At 43.9% G+C, this 16,526-nt stretch overlaps 1 protein-coding gene across 1 annotated transcript in view; it reads left to right on the top strand.

The window, feature by feature from the left end:
- CEP112 (centrosomal protein 112) overlaps window positions 1-16,526 on the top strand; it is a 336,652-nt gene that overhangs the window by 254,170 nt on the left and 65,956 nt on the right. The window lies entirely within an intron of this gene.

Raw genomic sequence — 16,526 nt, 5'->3', positions numbered from 1 at the left:
AACAAGAACTCTTGTATGCTCAAGCCATGACCATTCCAGCAAGACAGAAATATGGTAGGGGATCCAAAAACTTATTTGGATGAACAAAGAACTTCAGGTGGAGCTAAGGAAGAAAAATGAAATGTTCAAGGAATGGAGGGAAGGACAGACCTCAAAAGATGGATTTCTGCAGATTACTAGGCCTTGTAAGAAAAAAAAGCTTCTTCAGATATGTGAGGGGCAAATGAAGCAATAGGCCTTCTGTTGGGTGAAAATTGAGAGACTCTGACAGAGGTCAGAGAGAAAGCAGAAACGCTCAGGACTTATTTATTTATACACTGTCTGAGTGGTAGGTTGACATGAACAGAGAGGTTGTCAAGAGGCACCTGGCTGCACTGGATGAGTTCAGATCCTCTGCACCAGATGGTGTGCACCCAAGACTGTAGAGCCTTTGTCCATCATCTTCAGGACCTCTTGGAGCATGGGTAGTCAACCTGTGGTCCTCCAGATGTCCATGGACTTCAATTCCCATGAGCCCCTGCCAGCATTTTCTGGCAGGGACTCATGGGAATTGTAGTCCATGAACATCTGGAGAACCACAGGTTGACTACCCCTGTCTTGGAGGACTAGAATATGTGCCAAAAGCCTGGAGGAGAGTGAATGTTATCCCAATCTTCAAAAAAGGGAGGAGAGATGACCCAGGAAACTACAGGCCAGTGAGTCTGACCTCAGTTGTAGGGAAGATAATGGAGCAGATTTTAAAGGGGGCAATCTACAAACCTCTGAAGGACAATTTGTTAATGCAGGAAAGTCAGCATGAATCTGTCTCCAAGAGGTCATGCCAGACCAACCCGGTTTCTTTCTTTGACCAAGTGAAAGATTTACCTGGTCATGGAAGTTTTTGACAAGGTTCCCCATGATGGGTAAACTGGAAGACTGCGGACTGGATTTTCAGATAGTTCGATGGACAAGGAACTGATTAGAAAATCACACCCTAAGAGGAATTGTCAATGGTGTTTTATCAGATTGGAGGGAGGTGAGCAGTGGAGTGCCACAGAGCTTGGTACTGGGTCTGGTACTTTTCAACATTTTTATCAATGATCTGGTTGAGAGGGTGGAGGGACTACTCATTAAGTCTGCAGATGACACCAAATTGGGAGGGGTAGAAAAAACCCTAGAAGATAGAGATAGGGTTCAATGAGATATGACCTGAACATGCTGGGAAAGTGGGCAAATGATAACAAGATGACATTCAATAAGGATAAGTGCAGAGTTCTAAATCGGGGTCACAAAAATTAGAGGCATGCATACTGGATTAGAGCTACATTTCTCAATACCAGTGTGTGTGAATGAGATCTTGGGGTACTTGTGGACGGCAAGCTAAATATGAGCAGACAGTGTGATGTGGCAGTAAAGATGGTGAATGCAAGCTTGGGCTATATCAACAAGGCATCACAACCAAATTGTAAGACGTGATAGTCCCACTGTATACCGCATTGGTCAGACTGCCCCTGGAGCATTGTGTGCAGTTCTAGAGGCTTCACTTCAAATAGGATGTGGACAACATTAAGAGGGTGCAGAGCAGAGTGGCGAGGATTATCTGAGGCCTGGGGACCAAGCCCAATGTGGAAAGGCTGAGAAACTTTGGAATGTTCAGCCTGGAGATGAAGACGTTGAGAGGGGACATGATTGCTCTTTTTAAGTATTTGAAAGGTTGTCACTTGCCTGTCGAGGGCAGAGGATAGGACGTTTCCAGCAGAGGATAGGACGTGCAGCAATGGGTTTAAGCTACATGTAGAATGGTACCACCTAGATTGGGGGGGGGGGAATTTCACAGTCGGAATAGTTCAGCAGTGGAATTGGCTGCCTCCTCACTGGCGATCTTCCATCAGCAGCTGGACAGATACTTATCATGGATGCTTTAGGTTGATCCCACACTGAGGAGGGGCTTGGACTAGATGGCCTGTATGGCTCATTCCAACTCTATGATTCTACTCTGCTCTAGTTTAACCTTACTACAGGGTTCAGTTTTTGGCACCACAGTTTTAGAAGGATGTTGACAAGCTGGAATGTGTCTAGAGAAGGGCAACAAAGATGATGGGAATTCTGGAGACCGTCTTTTGAGGAGAGGTTGAACAAACTGGGTATGCAAATCCTGGAGAGGAGATGACTGAGAGGTGCTACGATAACCATCTTTAATTATTTGAATGGCTGTCATATGGAGGATGGGTAGTTATTTTCACTTGTGCAAGAACCTTGGATCAGAACAGATGGAAATTAAATTAATAGGGTTTTTGGCTAAGCATTAGAAATAACTTCTTGACAGAAAGGTCCTTGAGTGGAACAAGTTTCCTTAGGAGGTTGTGGGCTTTCCTGTAGACATTTAAATCAAAATAGAATTCAAGTTCAAGGTTTAAAATCACTTAAAATCTGCCTCCTCCTCACAATTAAAATTAATGGATGGAGGGCCATCAAATCAGTTCTTGGGGTTTGAATAGCTGGGTGGGTTTTAGGCAGGGAGATCAGTATATTCTTGACATTGTTTCCAGGTCTCAACCATAGGCCTGGTTGAATAGCTCTGTCTTGTAGGCCCTGCTGAACTGTTTAAAGTCCCACAGGGTCCTGATCTCATTAGGCAGAGTGTTCTACCAGGTCAGGAGCAGTCATATTTCTTTAAAGCCAGAGATCTTGAACAAGTTTTGATCATTTTATCTTAGCGGTTGGGCGGGGGATAGGGTGGAAGAGGTGGTCCCATAGATATGAGAGACCCAGACCAGTTAGGGCTTTGAAAGTGAGAATCAGAATCTTGAACCTGATTCGGTCTTCAACCTGTAGCGAGTGCACCTAGTAGAACACAGGTTGAGTGGAATCTATGCCTTATGAGGAGAGGTTCAGAGAGCTGGGTGTTTAGTTTGGGCCTACAAGATCGAACTGTTCCACCAGACCTACGGTTGGGTGGACCACCAAAAAGTGCTAGCCTCACTGCTGAAACACAAGGAAGATCTGCTCTTTGAGGATTTGACATACACACCCCAGCTTAAATAAGTACTGGTGGCCGTTATATAATTTTATAAGTATGTTCATGATTTTATGATACAATTATATTCTGAAGGATTGTCTTTATGCTGTTACCCACCCTCAGCTTTTTGGGAAGGGTGGGCTACAAAGATAAAGATTTATTTATTTTCTGGTAGTGAGGGCTCCTTGTAGTTGGAATATACTGCCTCAGAAGGTGGTGGAATCTCCTTCATTGCAAGTTTTTAGGAGGCGATTGAGAAAGTTGCTGAAAATAGGGACACTAATAATCTCCCAGAATCTTCTGTTAAGGTTCAGATGAGTAGCCATGTTGGTCTGAAGCAACAGAACAAATGGCATCTTTAAAACCAACACAATTTAATTCTGGGTATAAGTTTCCATGTGCATGCACTGCATTATATCATAGCCAAACCTATAGTATCTCCTTCAGAGAGGAATGCCTCTTCCCTAAATTATAGAAAGTGTCTCAAATAAGACTAAGTAGGTGGACAGGGTACCTCCCCCCTCCCCTTTTTGTTCCTTAAAGCCATTTTAAGCAGCCACACATCATTATGGGACAGGAAAAGGCTAGCAATGCCATAATATCGGGGACTAGACACTGAAACGCAGTAGCTTGCAGGAAATAACTGGAAATCTACATCCTGCAATGAAATATGAATTGTTATAATTATATAATTCTTAATTTTTAAAAAAGATTAACATGTAAAAGTTGGAAATGCTGCCAAACTGCCTTTCTATCCTGAGGTTTCCCTCTACTCTGATAATATATAAAAGGTGACTGTAACAGGAGGCACTAAGGAAATATCATCAGCTGTAATATATGTTTTTAAAAGGTTTTATTAGTGGGAGCACAGCTGACTTCAGGAAATGGATAATGCAGCATGAATCACTCAAAACTGTGAGATGTTGCTTCAGATAATCCGCTCTAGAAATCCAGCCCCCCCCCCAAAGAAAACTGTATATATGTTAAAGTTTATTCTCAGTGAGCTACTACAAACCATTTTGACCAAGCCAGTATGTTTGTTGGCATAATATTGGTTGATATAATGTCAAACCATATGAGCCCCTTGTGGATATGAGCCTCTTGTGGCGCAGAGTGGTAAGGCAGCCGTCTGAAAGCTTTGCCCATGAGGCTGGGAGTTCAATCCCAGCAGCCGGCTCAAGGTTGACTCAGCCTTCCATCCTTCCGAGGTCGGTAAAATGAGTACCCAGCTTGCTGGGGGATAAATGGTAATGACTGGGGAAGGCACTGGCAAACCACCCCGTATTGAGTCTGCCATGAAAACGCTGGAGGGCGTCACCCCAAGGGTCAGACATGACTCGGTGCATGCACAGGGGATACCTTTACCTTTACCTTTAATGTCAAACCACAAAACAAGAAAGTTTCTGGAAACTCAAAAATTAATTTAAGTGTCTCTTGTGAAAGGGAAGACATGACATTTAAGGGTCTGTAGAGGGAGATGAGATTTTGTGGACACCAAAATTCTCAGCAAAGGTCCCAGGATTTGATATACCTAACACTGAATTACAAAAAAAAATAGTATACTTTAAGAACTTTTTAGATCTTTTTAGACCTGCAAAATATACAGGTTCACATGTGTGCCTTAGGAACATAATTACATGTAGCATGGATACAGGGGAGGCAGGGGGACTGCTTGTCCAATTCATGCCACATCTTCGTATGTGAAAAGTTCTCACAATCATATTAGTCAATTGTCAGGAGACTCGTCTCACTCTCTCTCATTGCTAAAAGTCCTCAGCTACCCCTGGAACACAAATGTAGCTTCAACTTTCTTCATTTGCCTCCTGCAGTTCAACCAGAACAAAAAGATGACCAGGTCCCAGCAGTCCCACACATGGCTGTCACTTGTCCTGTCTGACTCCTGGGCTAGTTGTTTAGCTATTTGGAATGTTTTCATTGCCGTACCCTGACCTCAATAGCCCAGGTAACCCTGATCTTGCCACAGCAGGGAAGCTAAAGCAGGGTAAGCCCTGGTTAGTACCTGGGTGAGAGACCACCAAGGAAGTCCAGAGTCACTGTTTGTCTCTTGCCTTGAAAACCAAACAGGGTTGCCATTAGTCAGTTGACAACTCTTTCCACCAGCATGCTTCAGAAACCACCACCACTCTTCTGCTTATGTAATAAATATCAGGTTTGGTGAAGCAAAAGGTAGGGACCACAAAGACAGCTGGCTTATGTTTCTTCCCGGTTGTCCTGATATCCTTAAAAAGCCATCTATCCTGCAATGCGATTTCTAATAAACAATACACTATCTCTCTTCAAAGCTGTTTTCCTTAGCAACTGAGACTTCAAAGCAATCCGGTCTTTATGGACGTGTTTTTAATAGAATATAACTAATATAGCCGTACTGTAAGGATAACAGTAAGTTTAATTTTCTGCTAGACATTGTTGGACACCCCTGGGAAGATGGTTGCCAGATGCAATTGTCATATTCCGCACAGAATTAGACTACAGTATCTGTAAGAGATATGTATGAAGGGGAACTTCAGTAGTTAGCTGTGCTTTCTCCCCTCTTCATGCTGTAGCAGTGGAAGATGGTGTATGCTGACCTTTATTCTTCCACACACAGAGAGTTCCAGACTTGGCAGCTCTAATGCCAAGATGTTTTTGCCTAACAACTATCTTTCCATATGAACATGCTGTTTTATCAAAACCAATTGGCTGAGGAGTCTTTATTTTTTTCTGTTTTTATGATGGGGGAAACCGCTGAGGGATTACTTTCACTCTCCCCCATGGGGAAAATATTAAGTAACTTCTTTCCACAGGTTGGTTCTAATCAAATTCATGCCCTGCTATGTAAAAAACAAACAAACACACTTTGCAAGACTATAGCTACAGTCACTATAGCTGCATCTCTTGTGTCTTTACAAGTTCACCTCAAAATTGAATTGAGAATTGAATTAGGAACTCAGTACCAGAGATGACAATTGCCAAAGCATTCTCTTGGGGCTCAATGCAGCTCTAGCCAACAAAGCTCTCTTGGTCCATAGAATCATAGAATCATAGAATCATAGAGTTGGAAGGGGCCATACAGGCCATCTAGTCCAACCCCCTGCTCAACGCAGGATTAGCCCTAAGCATCCTAAAGCATCCAAGAAAAGTGTGTATCCAACCTTTGCTTGAAGACTGCCAGTGAGGGGGCGCTCACCACCTCCTTAGGCAGCCTATTCCACTGCTGAATGACTCTGACTGAGAAAAACTTTTTCCTGATATCTAGCCTATATCGTTGTACTTGAAGTTTAAACCCATTACTGCGTGTCCTTTCCTCTGCAGCCAGCAGAAACAGCATCCTGCCCTCCTCCAAGTGACAACCTTTCAAATACTTAAAGAGGGCTATCATGTCCCCTCTCAACCTCCTTTTCTCCAGGCTGAACATTCCCAAGTCCCTCAACCTATCTTCATAGGGCTTGGTCCCTTGGCCCCAGATCATCTTCGTCGCTCTCCTCTGTACCCTTTCAATTTTATCTACGTCCTTCTTGAAGTGAGGCCTCCAGAACTGCACACAGTACTCCAGGTGTGGTCTGACCAGTGCCGTATACAATGGGACTATGACATCTTGTGATTTTGATGTGATGGCTCTGTTGATACAGCCCAAAATGGCATTTGCCTTTTTTACCGCTGCATCACACTGCCTGCTCATGTTTAGTTTACAATCCACAAGTACCCCAAGGTCTCGTTCACACACAGTGCTACCTAGAAGCGTATCCCCCATCCAGTAGGCATGCTTTTCATTTTTCTGACCCAGATGCAGAACTTTACACTTATCTTTATTAAATTGCATCTTGTTCTCATTTGCCCATTTTTCCATTGTGTTCAGATCTCGTTGAACTCTGTCTCTATCTTCCGGAGTATTTGCCAGTCCTCCCAATTTGGTGTCATCTGCAAACTTGATGAGTAGTCCCTCCACCCCCTCATCTAGATCATTAATAAATATGTTAAAAAGTACCGGGCTGAGCACCGAACCCTGAGGTACCCCGCTACTAACCTCTCTCCAGTCTGATGAAACACCATTGACAACAACTCTTTGAGTGCGGTTCTCTAACCAATTCCCTATCCACTTAACGATCTGAAAATCCAGATTGCAGTCCTTCAACTTATCCATCAGAACATCATGGGGAACCTTGTCAAAAGCTTTACTAAAATCCAAGTAAATGACATCAACCAAATTTCCCCGATCCAGCAAACCTGTTACTTGGTCAAAAAAGGAAACTAGGTTGGTCTGGCAGGACCTGTTGGAGACAAATCCATGCTGACTTCCTTGGATCACCAAATTGTCCTCCAGATGTTTGCAGATCGCTCCCTTTAATATCTGCTCCATTATCTTCCCTACAATAGAGGTCAGACTCACTGGTCTGTAGTTTCCCGGGTCATCCTTCCTCCCTTTTTTGAAGATCGGAATAACGTTTGCTCTTTTCCAGTCCTCCGGGACATCTCCAGTCCTTAAAGAGGTTCCGAAGATGATGGACAAGGGCTGTGCAAGTTCTCTGGAAAGTTCTTTGAGTACTCTCGGGTGCATTTCATCTGGACCAGGGGATTTGAACTCATCCAGTGCAGCTAAATGCCTCTCGACCACCTCTCTATCCATGTTAACCTGCCACCCAGACACTATCCTTTGGCTACAGCCATCTCTAGATGTGCCTAAACACTTTGACCTGTGGGAAAAAACAGATGTAAAAAACAGATGTAAAAAACATCCGTCAGCTGGTTTGATGAGACCATCAGAGGGAGGGGAAAGGGCAGTCAGGTACCTTCCATCATATCTGGATCCAGCATCAATGGCAGGTCCCTTTAGTTTATCGTCCAACTAGTGCTGACACCATCAGAGGGACTGCAGCAGCTTCCATCATGTATGAATCCAGCCCAGCTGAAAATCCTTATCCCAGAGGCATTCCGTATTAAGGTTTTAATTTTGAGAGCTCTGTCTGGAGCCAGTTTGGGCTGATGTGCAAGCTTTAAAACAATATAATGACTGCAACAACACCTCCACTGGAATTTCTCCATGTGGTTTGCTCAGGAATCTAGATCAAATTATGCTTTGGTCATTCAAAAGAGAGTAACTACATTTCCCTAAGTAGAGGCTCAGTAGAATTACTGCAACATAACCTCAAGAGCGGGTGATGAATGGAGCAACTTTGCCAAGCCAGTGGGCTGCTTAGCATCAACAGAATCTGTTTAAAAACTGGGCGTACTTTTAGAGTGACTGAACAGAGCACAGTGTTTGCAGAGAAGCAGCCTAATAGCCAACTGCCTTGCCTTAGAATTGTCCCCAAAAATTGCATTGTGGGGGAATTGCAGGAAAATTAGCAATAAAGTTCAAGTCCAGTGGCACATTGATAACCAACAAAGTTTTATTTGGAGTACAGATTTTTGTGTGCATGCACATTTCTCCAGATACATGTTCACAGGGAAACCTATGGCCAAAATAAAACCTTGTTAGCCTTAAGGGTGCCACTGGGCTGTACCTTTGCTCTGCGGCTTCAGACCAACATGCCTAGTGGCTATCCACCTGAATTAATCTAGTTCAGTAAGGCCAGGGTGAGGGACTGGGCATTCTTCAGTACAGAAGATAGTTGCCTCAGAACCTCTCTGTCTCCGTCTCTTACCCCATAGTCGTAAGAGAAGCTGTTTTTGGGGGGAAAGCCATGTGGTCCTTTTCACTTTCTAAAAACACTTGGTGGATAACTATTTTGTCCTCAGCATCTCCTCTTTTCCCACGAATAGCAAACAATGCCAGGTTGCAACAGTTTAAACTGGTTATCTCTAACTGTTTCTTGGTAAAGAACAATATTGATAATCTATGCTAGGCCAGCTACCCTTTACACTGGGGATCCCCATATTTTAGAGTCTGTGGGCACTTTTTGAACCCTGAGCAAGGACGATAGGTACAACCACGAAATGGCTGTGTAGGAGATGGAGTAGTGTTGCCAGATGCCTGCTGTAGGGGGAGGGATCTCTTGCCCCCATTGGCCATCACCTGTTGGTACTGCACTGGCCATCAGGAGAAACTCTGGCAGCAGTATGGCAATCGTTTCCCCCAGAAGTGACATCAATCCAGACAATTTATCATGGAGTTTCCAGCAATTCTGGTTTTTGCCATAGAGCTTCCAGCAACTCTTCAAGAAGACTGTCATCTTCTTGAAGGGGGGGTTTCCAAGAAGTGACATTATGCCATCACCAATGGCACTCCCCTAAGCTGTAGCCTACCACAGAATGTCAGGGAGTGAGGTCATGCGTAACTCTTAATAGTCACTCTTTGGCATTTCAGGTAGATGCTCTATTTAATTGGATATCTTTTGAAATGAACCTATATTGTATACACAAAGCTTACCTCCAGTTACACGGGAAAGATCCTTGTGCTGGCGTCTGCTGCCAAAGCAACTTTTTAAAAACCTGCATAGACAATCAGATCGCTAATGGCCTATCAGAAGCTGTGGCGATCCTCCTTAAAAGTTTAGTCTCTCCAGGGCTCTGAACCAATCCTGGTGATTGCAAATCCAAGTGATTATCAGTAAATCGGAGTCCATGGAATTCCACTGGATGGGAATGGATGAGTCAGCTTCATCTTAAGGAGGGCGGACAACACTGTTGCCCTCCTTTGGATAGGAATTTTGTGGTGTTGGAAAAGAGTGTCAGCTTAGCCAGGATTTTAAGATTTGGGGGTTGGCTTAATAAAGAAAGCTGATTTTAGTGTGGCCAATGAACATTCTCTTGAGGGCCCCTAATTCCTAACTGGTGTGTATAACTTCTGTGAAAAGGTGCTTTCTGTGGAAAAAGAGCAGCCTTGAACTTGATGAGGGAAGCCGAATGAAGAAAGGGGAATTAAATCTCCCTTCAGGGTTTATTTACTTTATACTTGAGAGCTAGTTTTACTTTATATACTGAAGTCATCCACACAACAGTTACACTATTAATGACTTTATTTTCTGCAAAACATACCTTTGTTGTTCATCTCCAGCTGTTTCTTGTCTGTCTCGTCAAATATCTAGACGAAAGTGATTTCTATTTACCCCACAAGTAATGACAGCATTACTTGTGTAGCAGGTTTCCAAGTAAAAGACCTTTAGGGAGCACGTAGCTTAAACGCTACCAACTCCAATGCTTGTGCCCTTCCTTTTATTTGATTGTGGGCATCTGAGGTTTAACAAAACCTATACAGAAGGCCAGGGTGAGGGACTGGGCATTCTTCAGTCCAGAAGGCAGTTGCCTCAGAACCTCCCTGTCTCCGTCTCTCACCCCGTAGCCGTAAGGGAAGCTGTTGTTTGGGGGAAAGTCATGCGGTCCTTTTCACTTTCTAAAAACACTTGGTGGATATCTGTAAAGGTATTGTCAAGCCCCATGGGTGCCAGGTTGGGCACCTCTCTTTAACAGGATAGCCTGCCTGTAGTGCAAGTTTAAATGCAGCCATGCATCATTCTTATGGACAAGCAACCTTCACCCAGAGCCATTCATTTTCAAAATATTATTTGATCTGTTTAAGGGATCTGTGTGCCACTTCTAGAGTCCCACTCAATATGGTTTCTAATTAAAACAAGTGACCACGATAAAATAAGCCATTAAATGTTTTTCACTGTTTGCATTTCCACTTAATTTTAATACTCATAGAAAAACTTATATTCTTGCACAACTGTAACATGACTTATAACCACAACCAGCCTCTGAGCTTGGATGCGAGATATAAAAGCCTTAAGGGCCACGAACTACGTTTGAGAACTATGACCATAACTAGGATAGGATGCAAAGAGCTGTAGTTTATGGAATTCCCCAGAGAATCTGACCCATAATAGATTAGCATAATAACAGCTCTTTGTGTTATAGCATCTTCCAAGGACTTCAAAGCATAGCCGGTAGGACATCTGAGGGGCTGAGTCTCTTTGTCGGGTTGTCTGAGCACATGATTCTCAACTGAGACTCAATCCAGATTATGGCTGCAGAAAAGAATTTACCTTGAAACATTTAGTTCTGGGATGCACAAAATGTATGCCTCCCATATTTGTTCTCCTTAGAACATGAAGATATTGATTGCTAGAAGTGATTTTTTTTAAATCATAATTTTCAATGTGTAAATCACCTTCATTATTGTTTGGAATAGAAAGAGAAGAGAAGAGCTGGCTTTTTGTATCCTACTTTTTACTAGCTGAAGGAATCTCACAGTGGCTTACAGTTGCCTACCCTTCCTCACCCCACAACAGACACACCCATGAAGTAAGTGAGACAGAGAGCTCTAAGAGAACTGTGACTGACTCAAGCTCACCCAGCAGACTACATGTGAAGACGTGGAGGAATCAAACCCGGTTCCCCAGATTTAAGGCTGCTGCTCTTGACCCCTGCTCCAAGCTAGCTCTCAAATAGGCTATATAGTTTTATACAAATAAGTAGAGTCAGCAGGTGGTTTGTTTTCATTTGGTTGGATCCAGTACTTCTGCAAAAAGTGCAAGTTCATAGAAGTGACTTTTGCTGCCTTCACAGCACAGGTTTTCTTTTCCTCAAAACGGGCATATATGTGACATCCGGGGCTAGTAAGGTGTAGTGGGGAGGACTAAAGCTTAATTTCCCTAACTCTCCCCCCTTTCCTGTCTGGGTCTCCTCAAAGACCAAGAGTCCCCCAAACATTTCATTTCCTATTTAGTCCTGTACCAAAACAGGCTGTTCTATTGCTCCCTTTCAAGGCAGGCTGATGAAGTTGAGCCCTGTTCAGAACTGCTGCTGGCAGGCAACGCAGGACAGTTGGGAGCCAGGGAGACAGACAGGATTCCCTCCTGGACACTTCTGACTCGAGGGCGTCATGAGTTCTCAAGCACCCTAAAGCACTATTTTAAAAAGAACTCTATTCAATAAAACCTTGCTGTCCTACAGAGTCTCTTGTAATTAGAATTTTGATCTTGTTAGTTCTGCTTTAAAATACCTTGAGAACAAATCCAACTAGTTGTGTTGCAACTGTACTAGCTGGCCCAAGCCAAGATGTTTACCTTTTTAAAGCCCATAATGAACAGTAACCATCTTATAGGGACTTCTCCCTGTTTGAACCCCCTAAACTGGAGCAGTTCTTGACAGAGTGCTCTGTTCACACTCATTAAATGAAGCAATTAACATAATGTTATATATTTGCTAGGAGCCAAGCCCATTGCATTTAGGAATACAATGGCAACTAGATTAGAGGGGTGGAGTGGAAGAACTCTGTGGACGGCCTCCCCTTCCCCCCAGGACCTGGAAAGAAGAAGAGTAGAAAAATAGTTGGTTCTTATATGCTGCTTGTCTCTACCCGAAGGAGGCTCAAAGCAGCTTACAGTCGCCTTCCCATTCAACTCCCCACAACAGACACCCTGTGGGGTGGGTGAGGCTGAGAGAGCCCTGATATTCCTGCTCGGTCAGAACACTTTTATCAGTGCCGTGGTGAGCCCAAGGTCACCCAGCTGGCTGCATGTGTGGGAGTGCAGAATCAAACCCGGCATGCCAGATTAGAAGTCCGCACTCCTAACCACTACACCAAACTGGCTCAAAAAGACTACAGGCAGCTGTTAGGGAACTCACCAGCAGGGGCAGCTCTCATGCAGCAGGAATCTGCAGCCTCCAAGCCTCAGAAGGAAGTGGAAGGAGGAGGGAGTGGTCAGGGGTGGGGGACGGAAGGTGATTGGCTGGCCGCTGGACAGACAGGTAAACTGGTTGGAGGAGGAGCCACCCTGACTGGGTGTTAACTGCTGAGTGGCACTCAAGCCATGAGACATGCTCCTCTTCTAAGGCTTTACCAGAAATATTAAGTGGAACAGATTTAGAAGATAATTAGACTCCACTTTTCTGCCTTATGGGGATCTAAAGCTACAACCTCATCTCAGATTAGACTAAGTGGTGGTGGTGGTGGTGGTTATTTGAATTTATTGCCCGCCACTCTTAGCAAAGCCAGCTCTTGGCGGGCTACAAGATAAAATAAGTAAAATACAAATCCCCTAAACCCCCACACCTAAAACACAACAGATAACACAATACAAAACCAGCAAGAATACAACGGCACCACCTACCCCTGCTGGGAACTAGGGGGGGGAACTGCTGGCCACCATTGTTAGACTATGGTGGAATATCGTCCCTCCTTTGCTCCTTTGTGTAGACCCAAGATCACCCAGTGAGCTATTATGGCAGAGTAAGGGATTCAGACCTGAATTTTCCAGTTACTGTCTGAAAATTTTGACTTCTATACACTATTGGTTTTAATGTTAAGAACTAGGAGGAGGGCCTCTGCTCCAGTTGTCTGGAACCTCTGAGATGAGGTCTCTGATGAGGTCACTTCTTCTCTCAGGTCCTCCTGAAAGAGGTACCAGACCCATCATCCCATTAAGGCTTTTAGATGTTCTGAATTAATTTTTGGCAGCTAAATTACTGTAGATATTTTAGCATTATGTAATGCTCAATTATGTTCTTATATCATTATTTCTTTTTGTTGTAGCATGCCTCAGACCTAGAAAAGATAGTGTATAAATATTTTAAATACAATGAGATAGACCATAAGGGCAACAGCTGATGGTCTCTTTACCCACAGGCCCCCAAACTCTTGACCCATGGCTGGCTTCTCACAATATTTGTGTGGCAATTCCATTCACTATTATGTGGCCACCATGCTCATATGAATCTACTCACAAAGGAAGTATGAAAATCTGTCAACAAAACATTTGAGATCCTATCAGAACTAAGGCAAAAACAGTTTTTCCACCAACCAGATTAACCAGGCTGCTTGAAACATGTAGTGTATATGAGGAAATCTTCCAGTAATGGAAGATTCTAATATATCTTTTCCTTCAGTGGCTCTTTTCTGCAAAATGTGTGAAGAACAGCTGGGTTTATTGTTCCCCTCTTTTTTACTATCCGAAAGAGTCTCAAAGTGCCTAACAATCATGCACTCTTCCTCTCCCCACAATGGACACCCTTGTGAGGTAGATGAGGCTGAGAGAACTCTGAAAGAACTGTGACTTGCCCAAGGTCACATAGCTGGCTGCATGTGGAAGACTGGGGAATCAAACCCAGTTCTCCAGATTTGAGGCTGCCACGCTTACCCACTACCCTAAGCTGAAGATCCCGTATTCAGATTTTTTTATTCATATATATTCACTGGGAATTCTTTGGAGAAAAAATGTCATAGGAGTCATCTGCCTTTTCATCTTTTTTTGCTCTGGGGAAGAAGAAAGTTTTAGAACAGCCTTTCTTAACTTTTTTACCATTGAGAAATCCCTGAAACATTTTTCAGGCTTTGAGAAATCCCTGAAGTGGCGAAGTCTGGCATAATTTTGATTGGGAAGCATAGCTGTGAATATATCCACCTGGGGCCACTCCCCTTCCCACCCCTTCCAGGCTCATCATTGGCCACGGGGGGGGGGCAGTAGACATGACCATATATGGTCATATCACCCGATAAATGTCTAACAATTTTTTAAATATATATATAAAAATTAATTCCCACCCATTCAGGAATACCTTTCAGGGCCATCAAGAAACCCTGGTTGAGAAAGCCTCTTTTAGGAAATGCCAGTTTATAAGGCAACAAAATGGATATTCCAGAACTACGTAGGCCTCAATCCAAATATGCAAAGCTAATTCAGGATAGGCAGGAGCCAAGGACACGTTTTGTGGTTATATAATGTGTCTGTAGCAAAAATGTAGGGTTATATAGGCTATTATTGAAGACTAGCCTGAGTGCTTTGTGACTAAGTAGGGATGCACATCTGTATTTCCAAAATCCAGCTACTCTATCTAGCTACTAAATCTAACCACTATATCACACCATCACACACATTGCAATCAATAGCCCTATAGAGTCAGAGCACATACAGTGCTATGATGGGGTGTGTGTGGGGAGGGGGAGGATGTCTTCCCTCCACAAGACAGACTGAGCCCCTTGCTGTGCTTTGATCTCACTGCTGTGGGGCACTCTGGAGCGCAGCTTGGACTCCAGTCTTCCCTTATGCAAATGTTCTCTGTAGGGGAAACTGCCTACACTGGAGCCCGTGAAATGCACACCATCCCTTTATTTTCCCACAAGTATACGTACACATGATTTGCCTTATCCATAGGGTGATGGTGAAAAATTCCCAGGCCGCTCTACATATGTGATTGTTTTGCCCTTCCCAGACATTTCTTCCGTGTAGCGGAAAATGCCGTATAGGAGGCAGCTCTCAGTGAGAGTTTTCTCAGATTCACGCAGGCTGTGCCGGGTGACTTTGAAAGAGTCCCTCTCTGCCTCTTAAAGGCTTTGTTACGAGCCCTATTGTAGGCCTGGCAGAGCCAATGGGAAAGCGGCTGGATTCAAAGTCCAGGTGCCAACCAAGATAAATTCTTGGGCTCCCTACCAGGAGGCCTTTATTGCCTCCGTCACCTCTTTTGTTCTCATTGTGCCAGGAACTGTGATTGAATTAAACATGTCCTTGTCAATGGCTTCTGCTCATCTGCAGGGGAAACCTCCCCGGACAAATGGCATCCCCAACTGATCCTGCTGTCACGGAAACCCAGGGGGAGGTTTAACCAGTGATTCAGTGGGACACAGCTTTTTCTATATCAGGCAGTTTCCTCTCATGCTTCGCCCAGAAACATGGAATACCCTAACATTACCCAGAGATGGACACTTTTTTTTTTTGGGGGGGGGGGGTGTCCTACAAATTCTCCTGTTCTAAGAGCAGTGCTCATAATAGCAATTTTATTTTTTTTTTTAAACTGTAAAAGCCAACTAGACACATGACGGAGACAACTAAATCACCACAGTAAATTACAGCTGACCGTTTCTTAATAACAATGACAATACATTGATTTTATTCCTCCAGAAGGCTGCGGTGTAGTCTGACACGTCTTTCTCTGGACAGAACCCCAGGCTTGGAGGAACTGATTAATTGGGCTTGCTTCAGAGACAACACTAGGATGGCCCTTCTATGCAAGTATTTGCTGGAAAGATCAAGAATACTGTGGAAATGGTTCAATAGAATCAGAGCCCAGTAGCACCTTTAAGACCAACAAAGATGTATTCAGGGTGTGAGCTTTCGAGTGCTTGCACTCGAAAGCTCACGCCTTGAGTAAATCTTTGTTGGTCTTAAAAAGAAGAAGAAGAAGAAGAAGAAGAAGAAGAAGAAGAAGAAGAAGAAGAAGAAGAAGAAGAAGAAGAAGAAGAAGAAGAAGAGTTGGTTCTTATATGCCACTTTTCCCTACCCGAAGGAGGCTCAAAGCGGCTTACAATCGCCTTCCCTTTCTCTCCCCACAACAGACACCCTGTGAGATGGGTGAGGCTGAGAGAGCCCTGATATTACTGCTCAGTCAGAACAGCTTTCTCAATGCTGTGGCGAGCCCAAGGTCACCCAGCTGGTTGCATGTGGGGGAGCGCAGAATCGAACCTGGCATGCCAGATTAGAAGTCCGCACTCCTAACCACTACACCAAACTGGCTCTTAAAGGTGCTACTGGGCTCTGATTTTATTGTGCTACTTCAGACCAACACGGCTACTCATTTGAATCTATCCTGTTGA

Source organism: Paroedura picta, chromosome 3 (assembly GCF_049243985.1).
Source record: "Paroedura picta isolate Pp20150507F chromosome 3, Ppicta_v3.0, whole genome shotgun sequence".
In the NCBI taxonomy this organism is placed as follows: domain Eukaryota; kingdom Metazoa; phylum Chordata; class Lepidosauria; order Squamata; family Gekkonidae; genus Paroedura; species Paroedura picta.
This window is presented reverse-complemented; position numbering and strand designations above follow the sequence as displayed.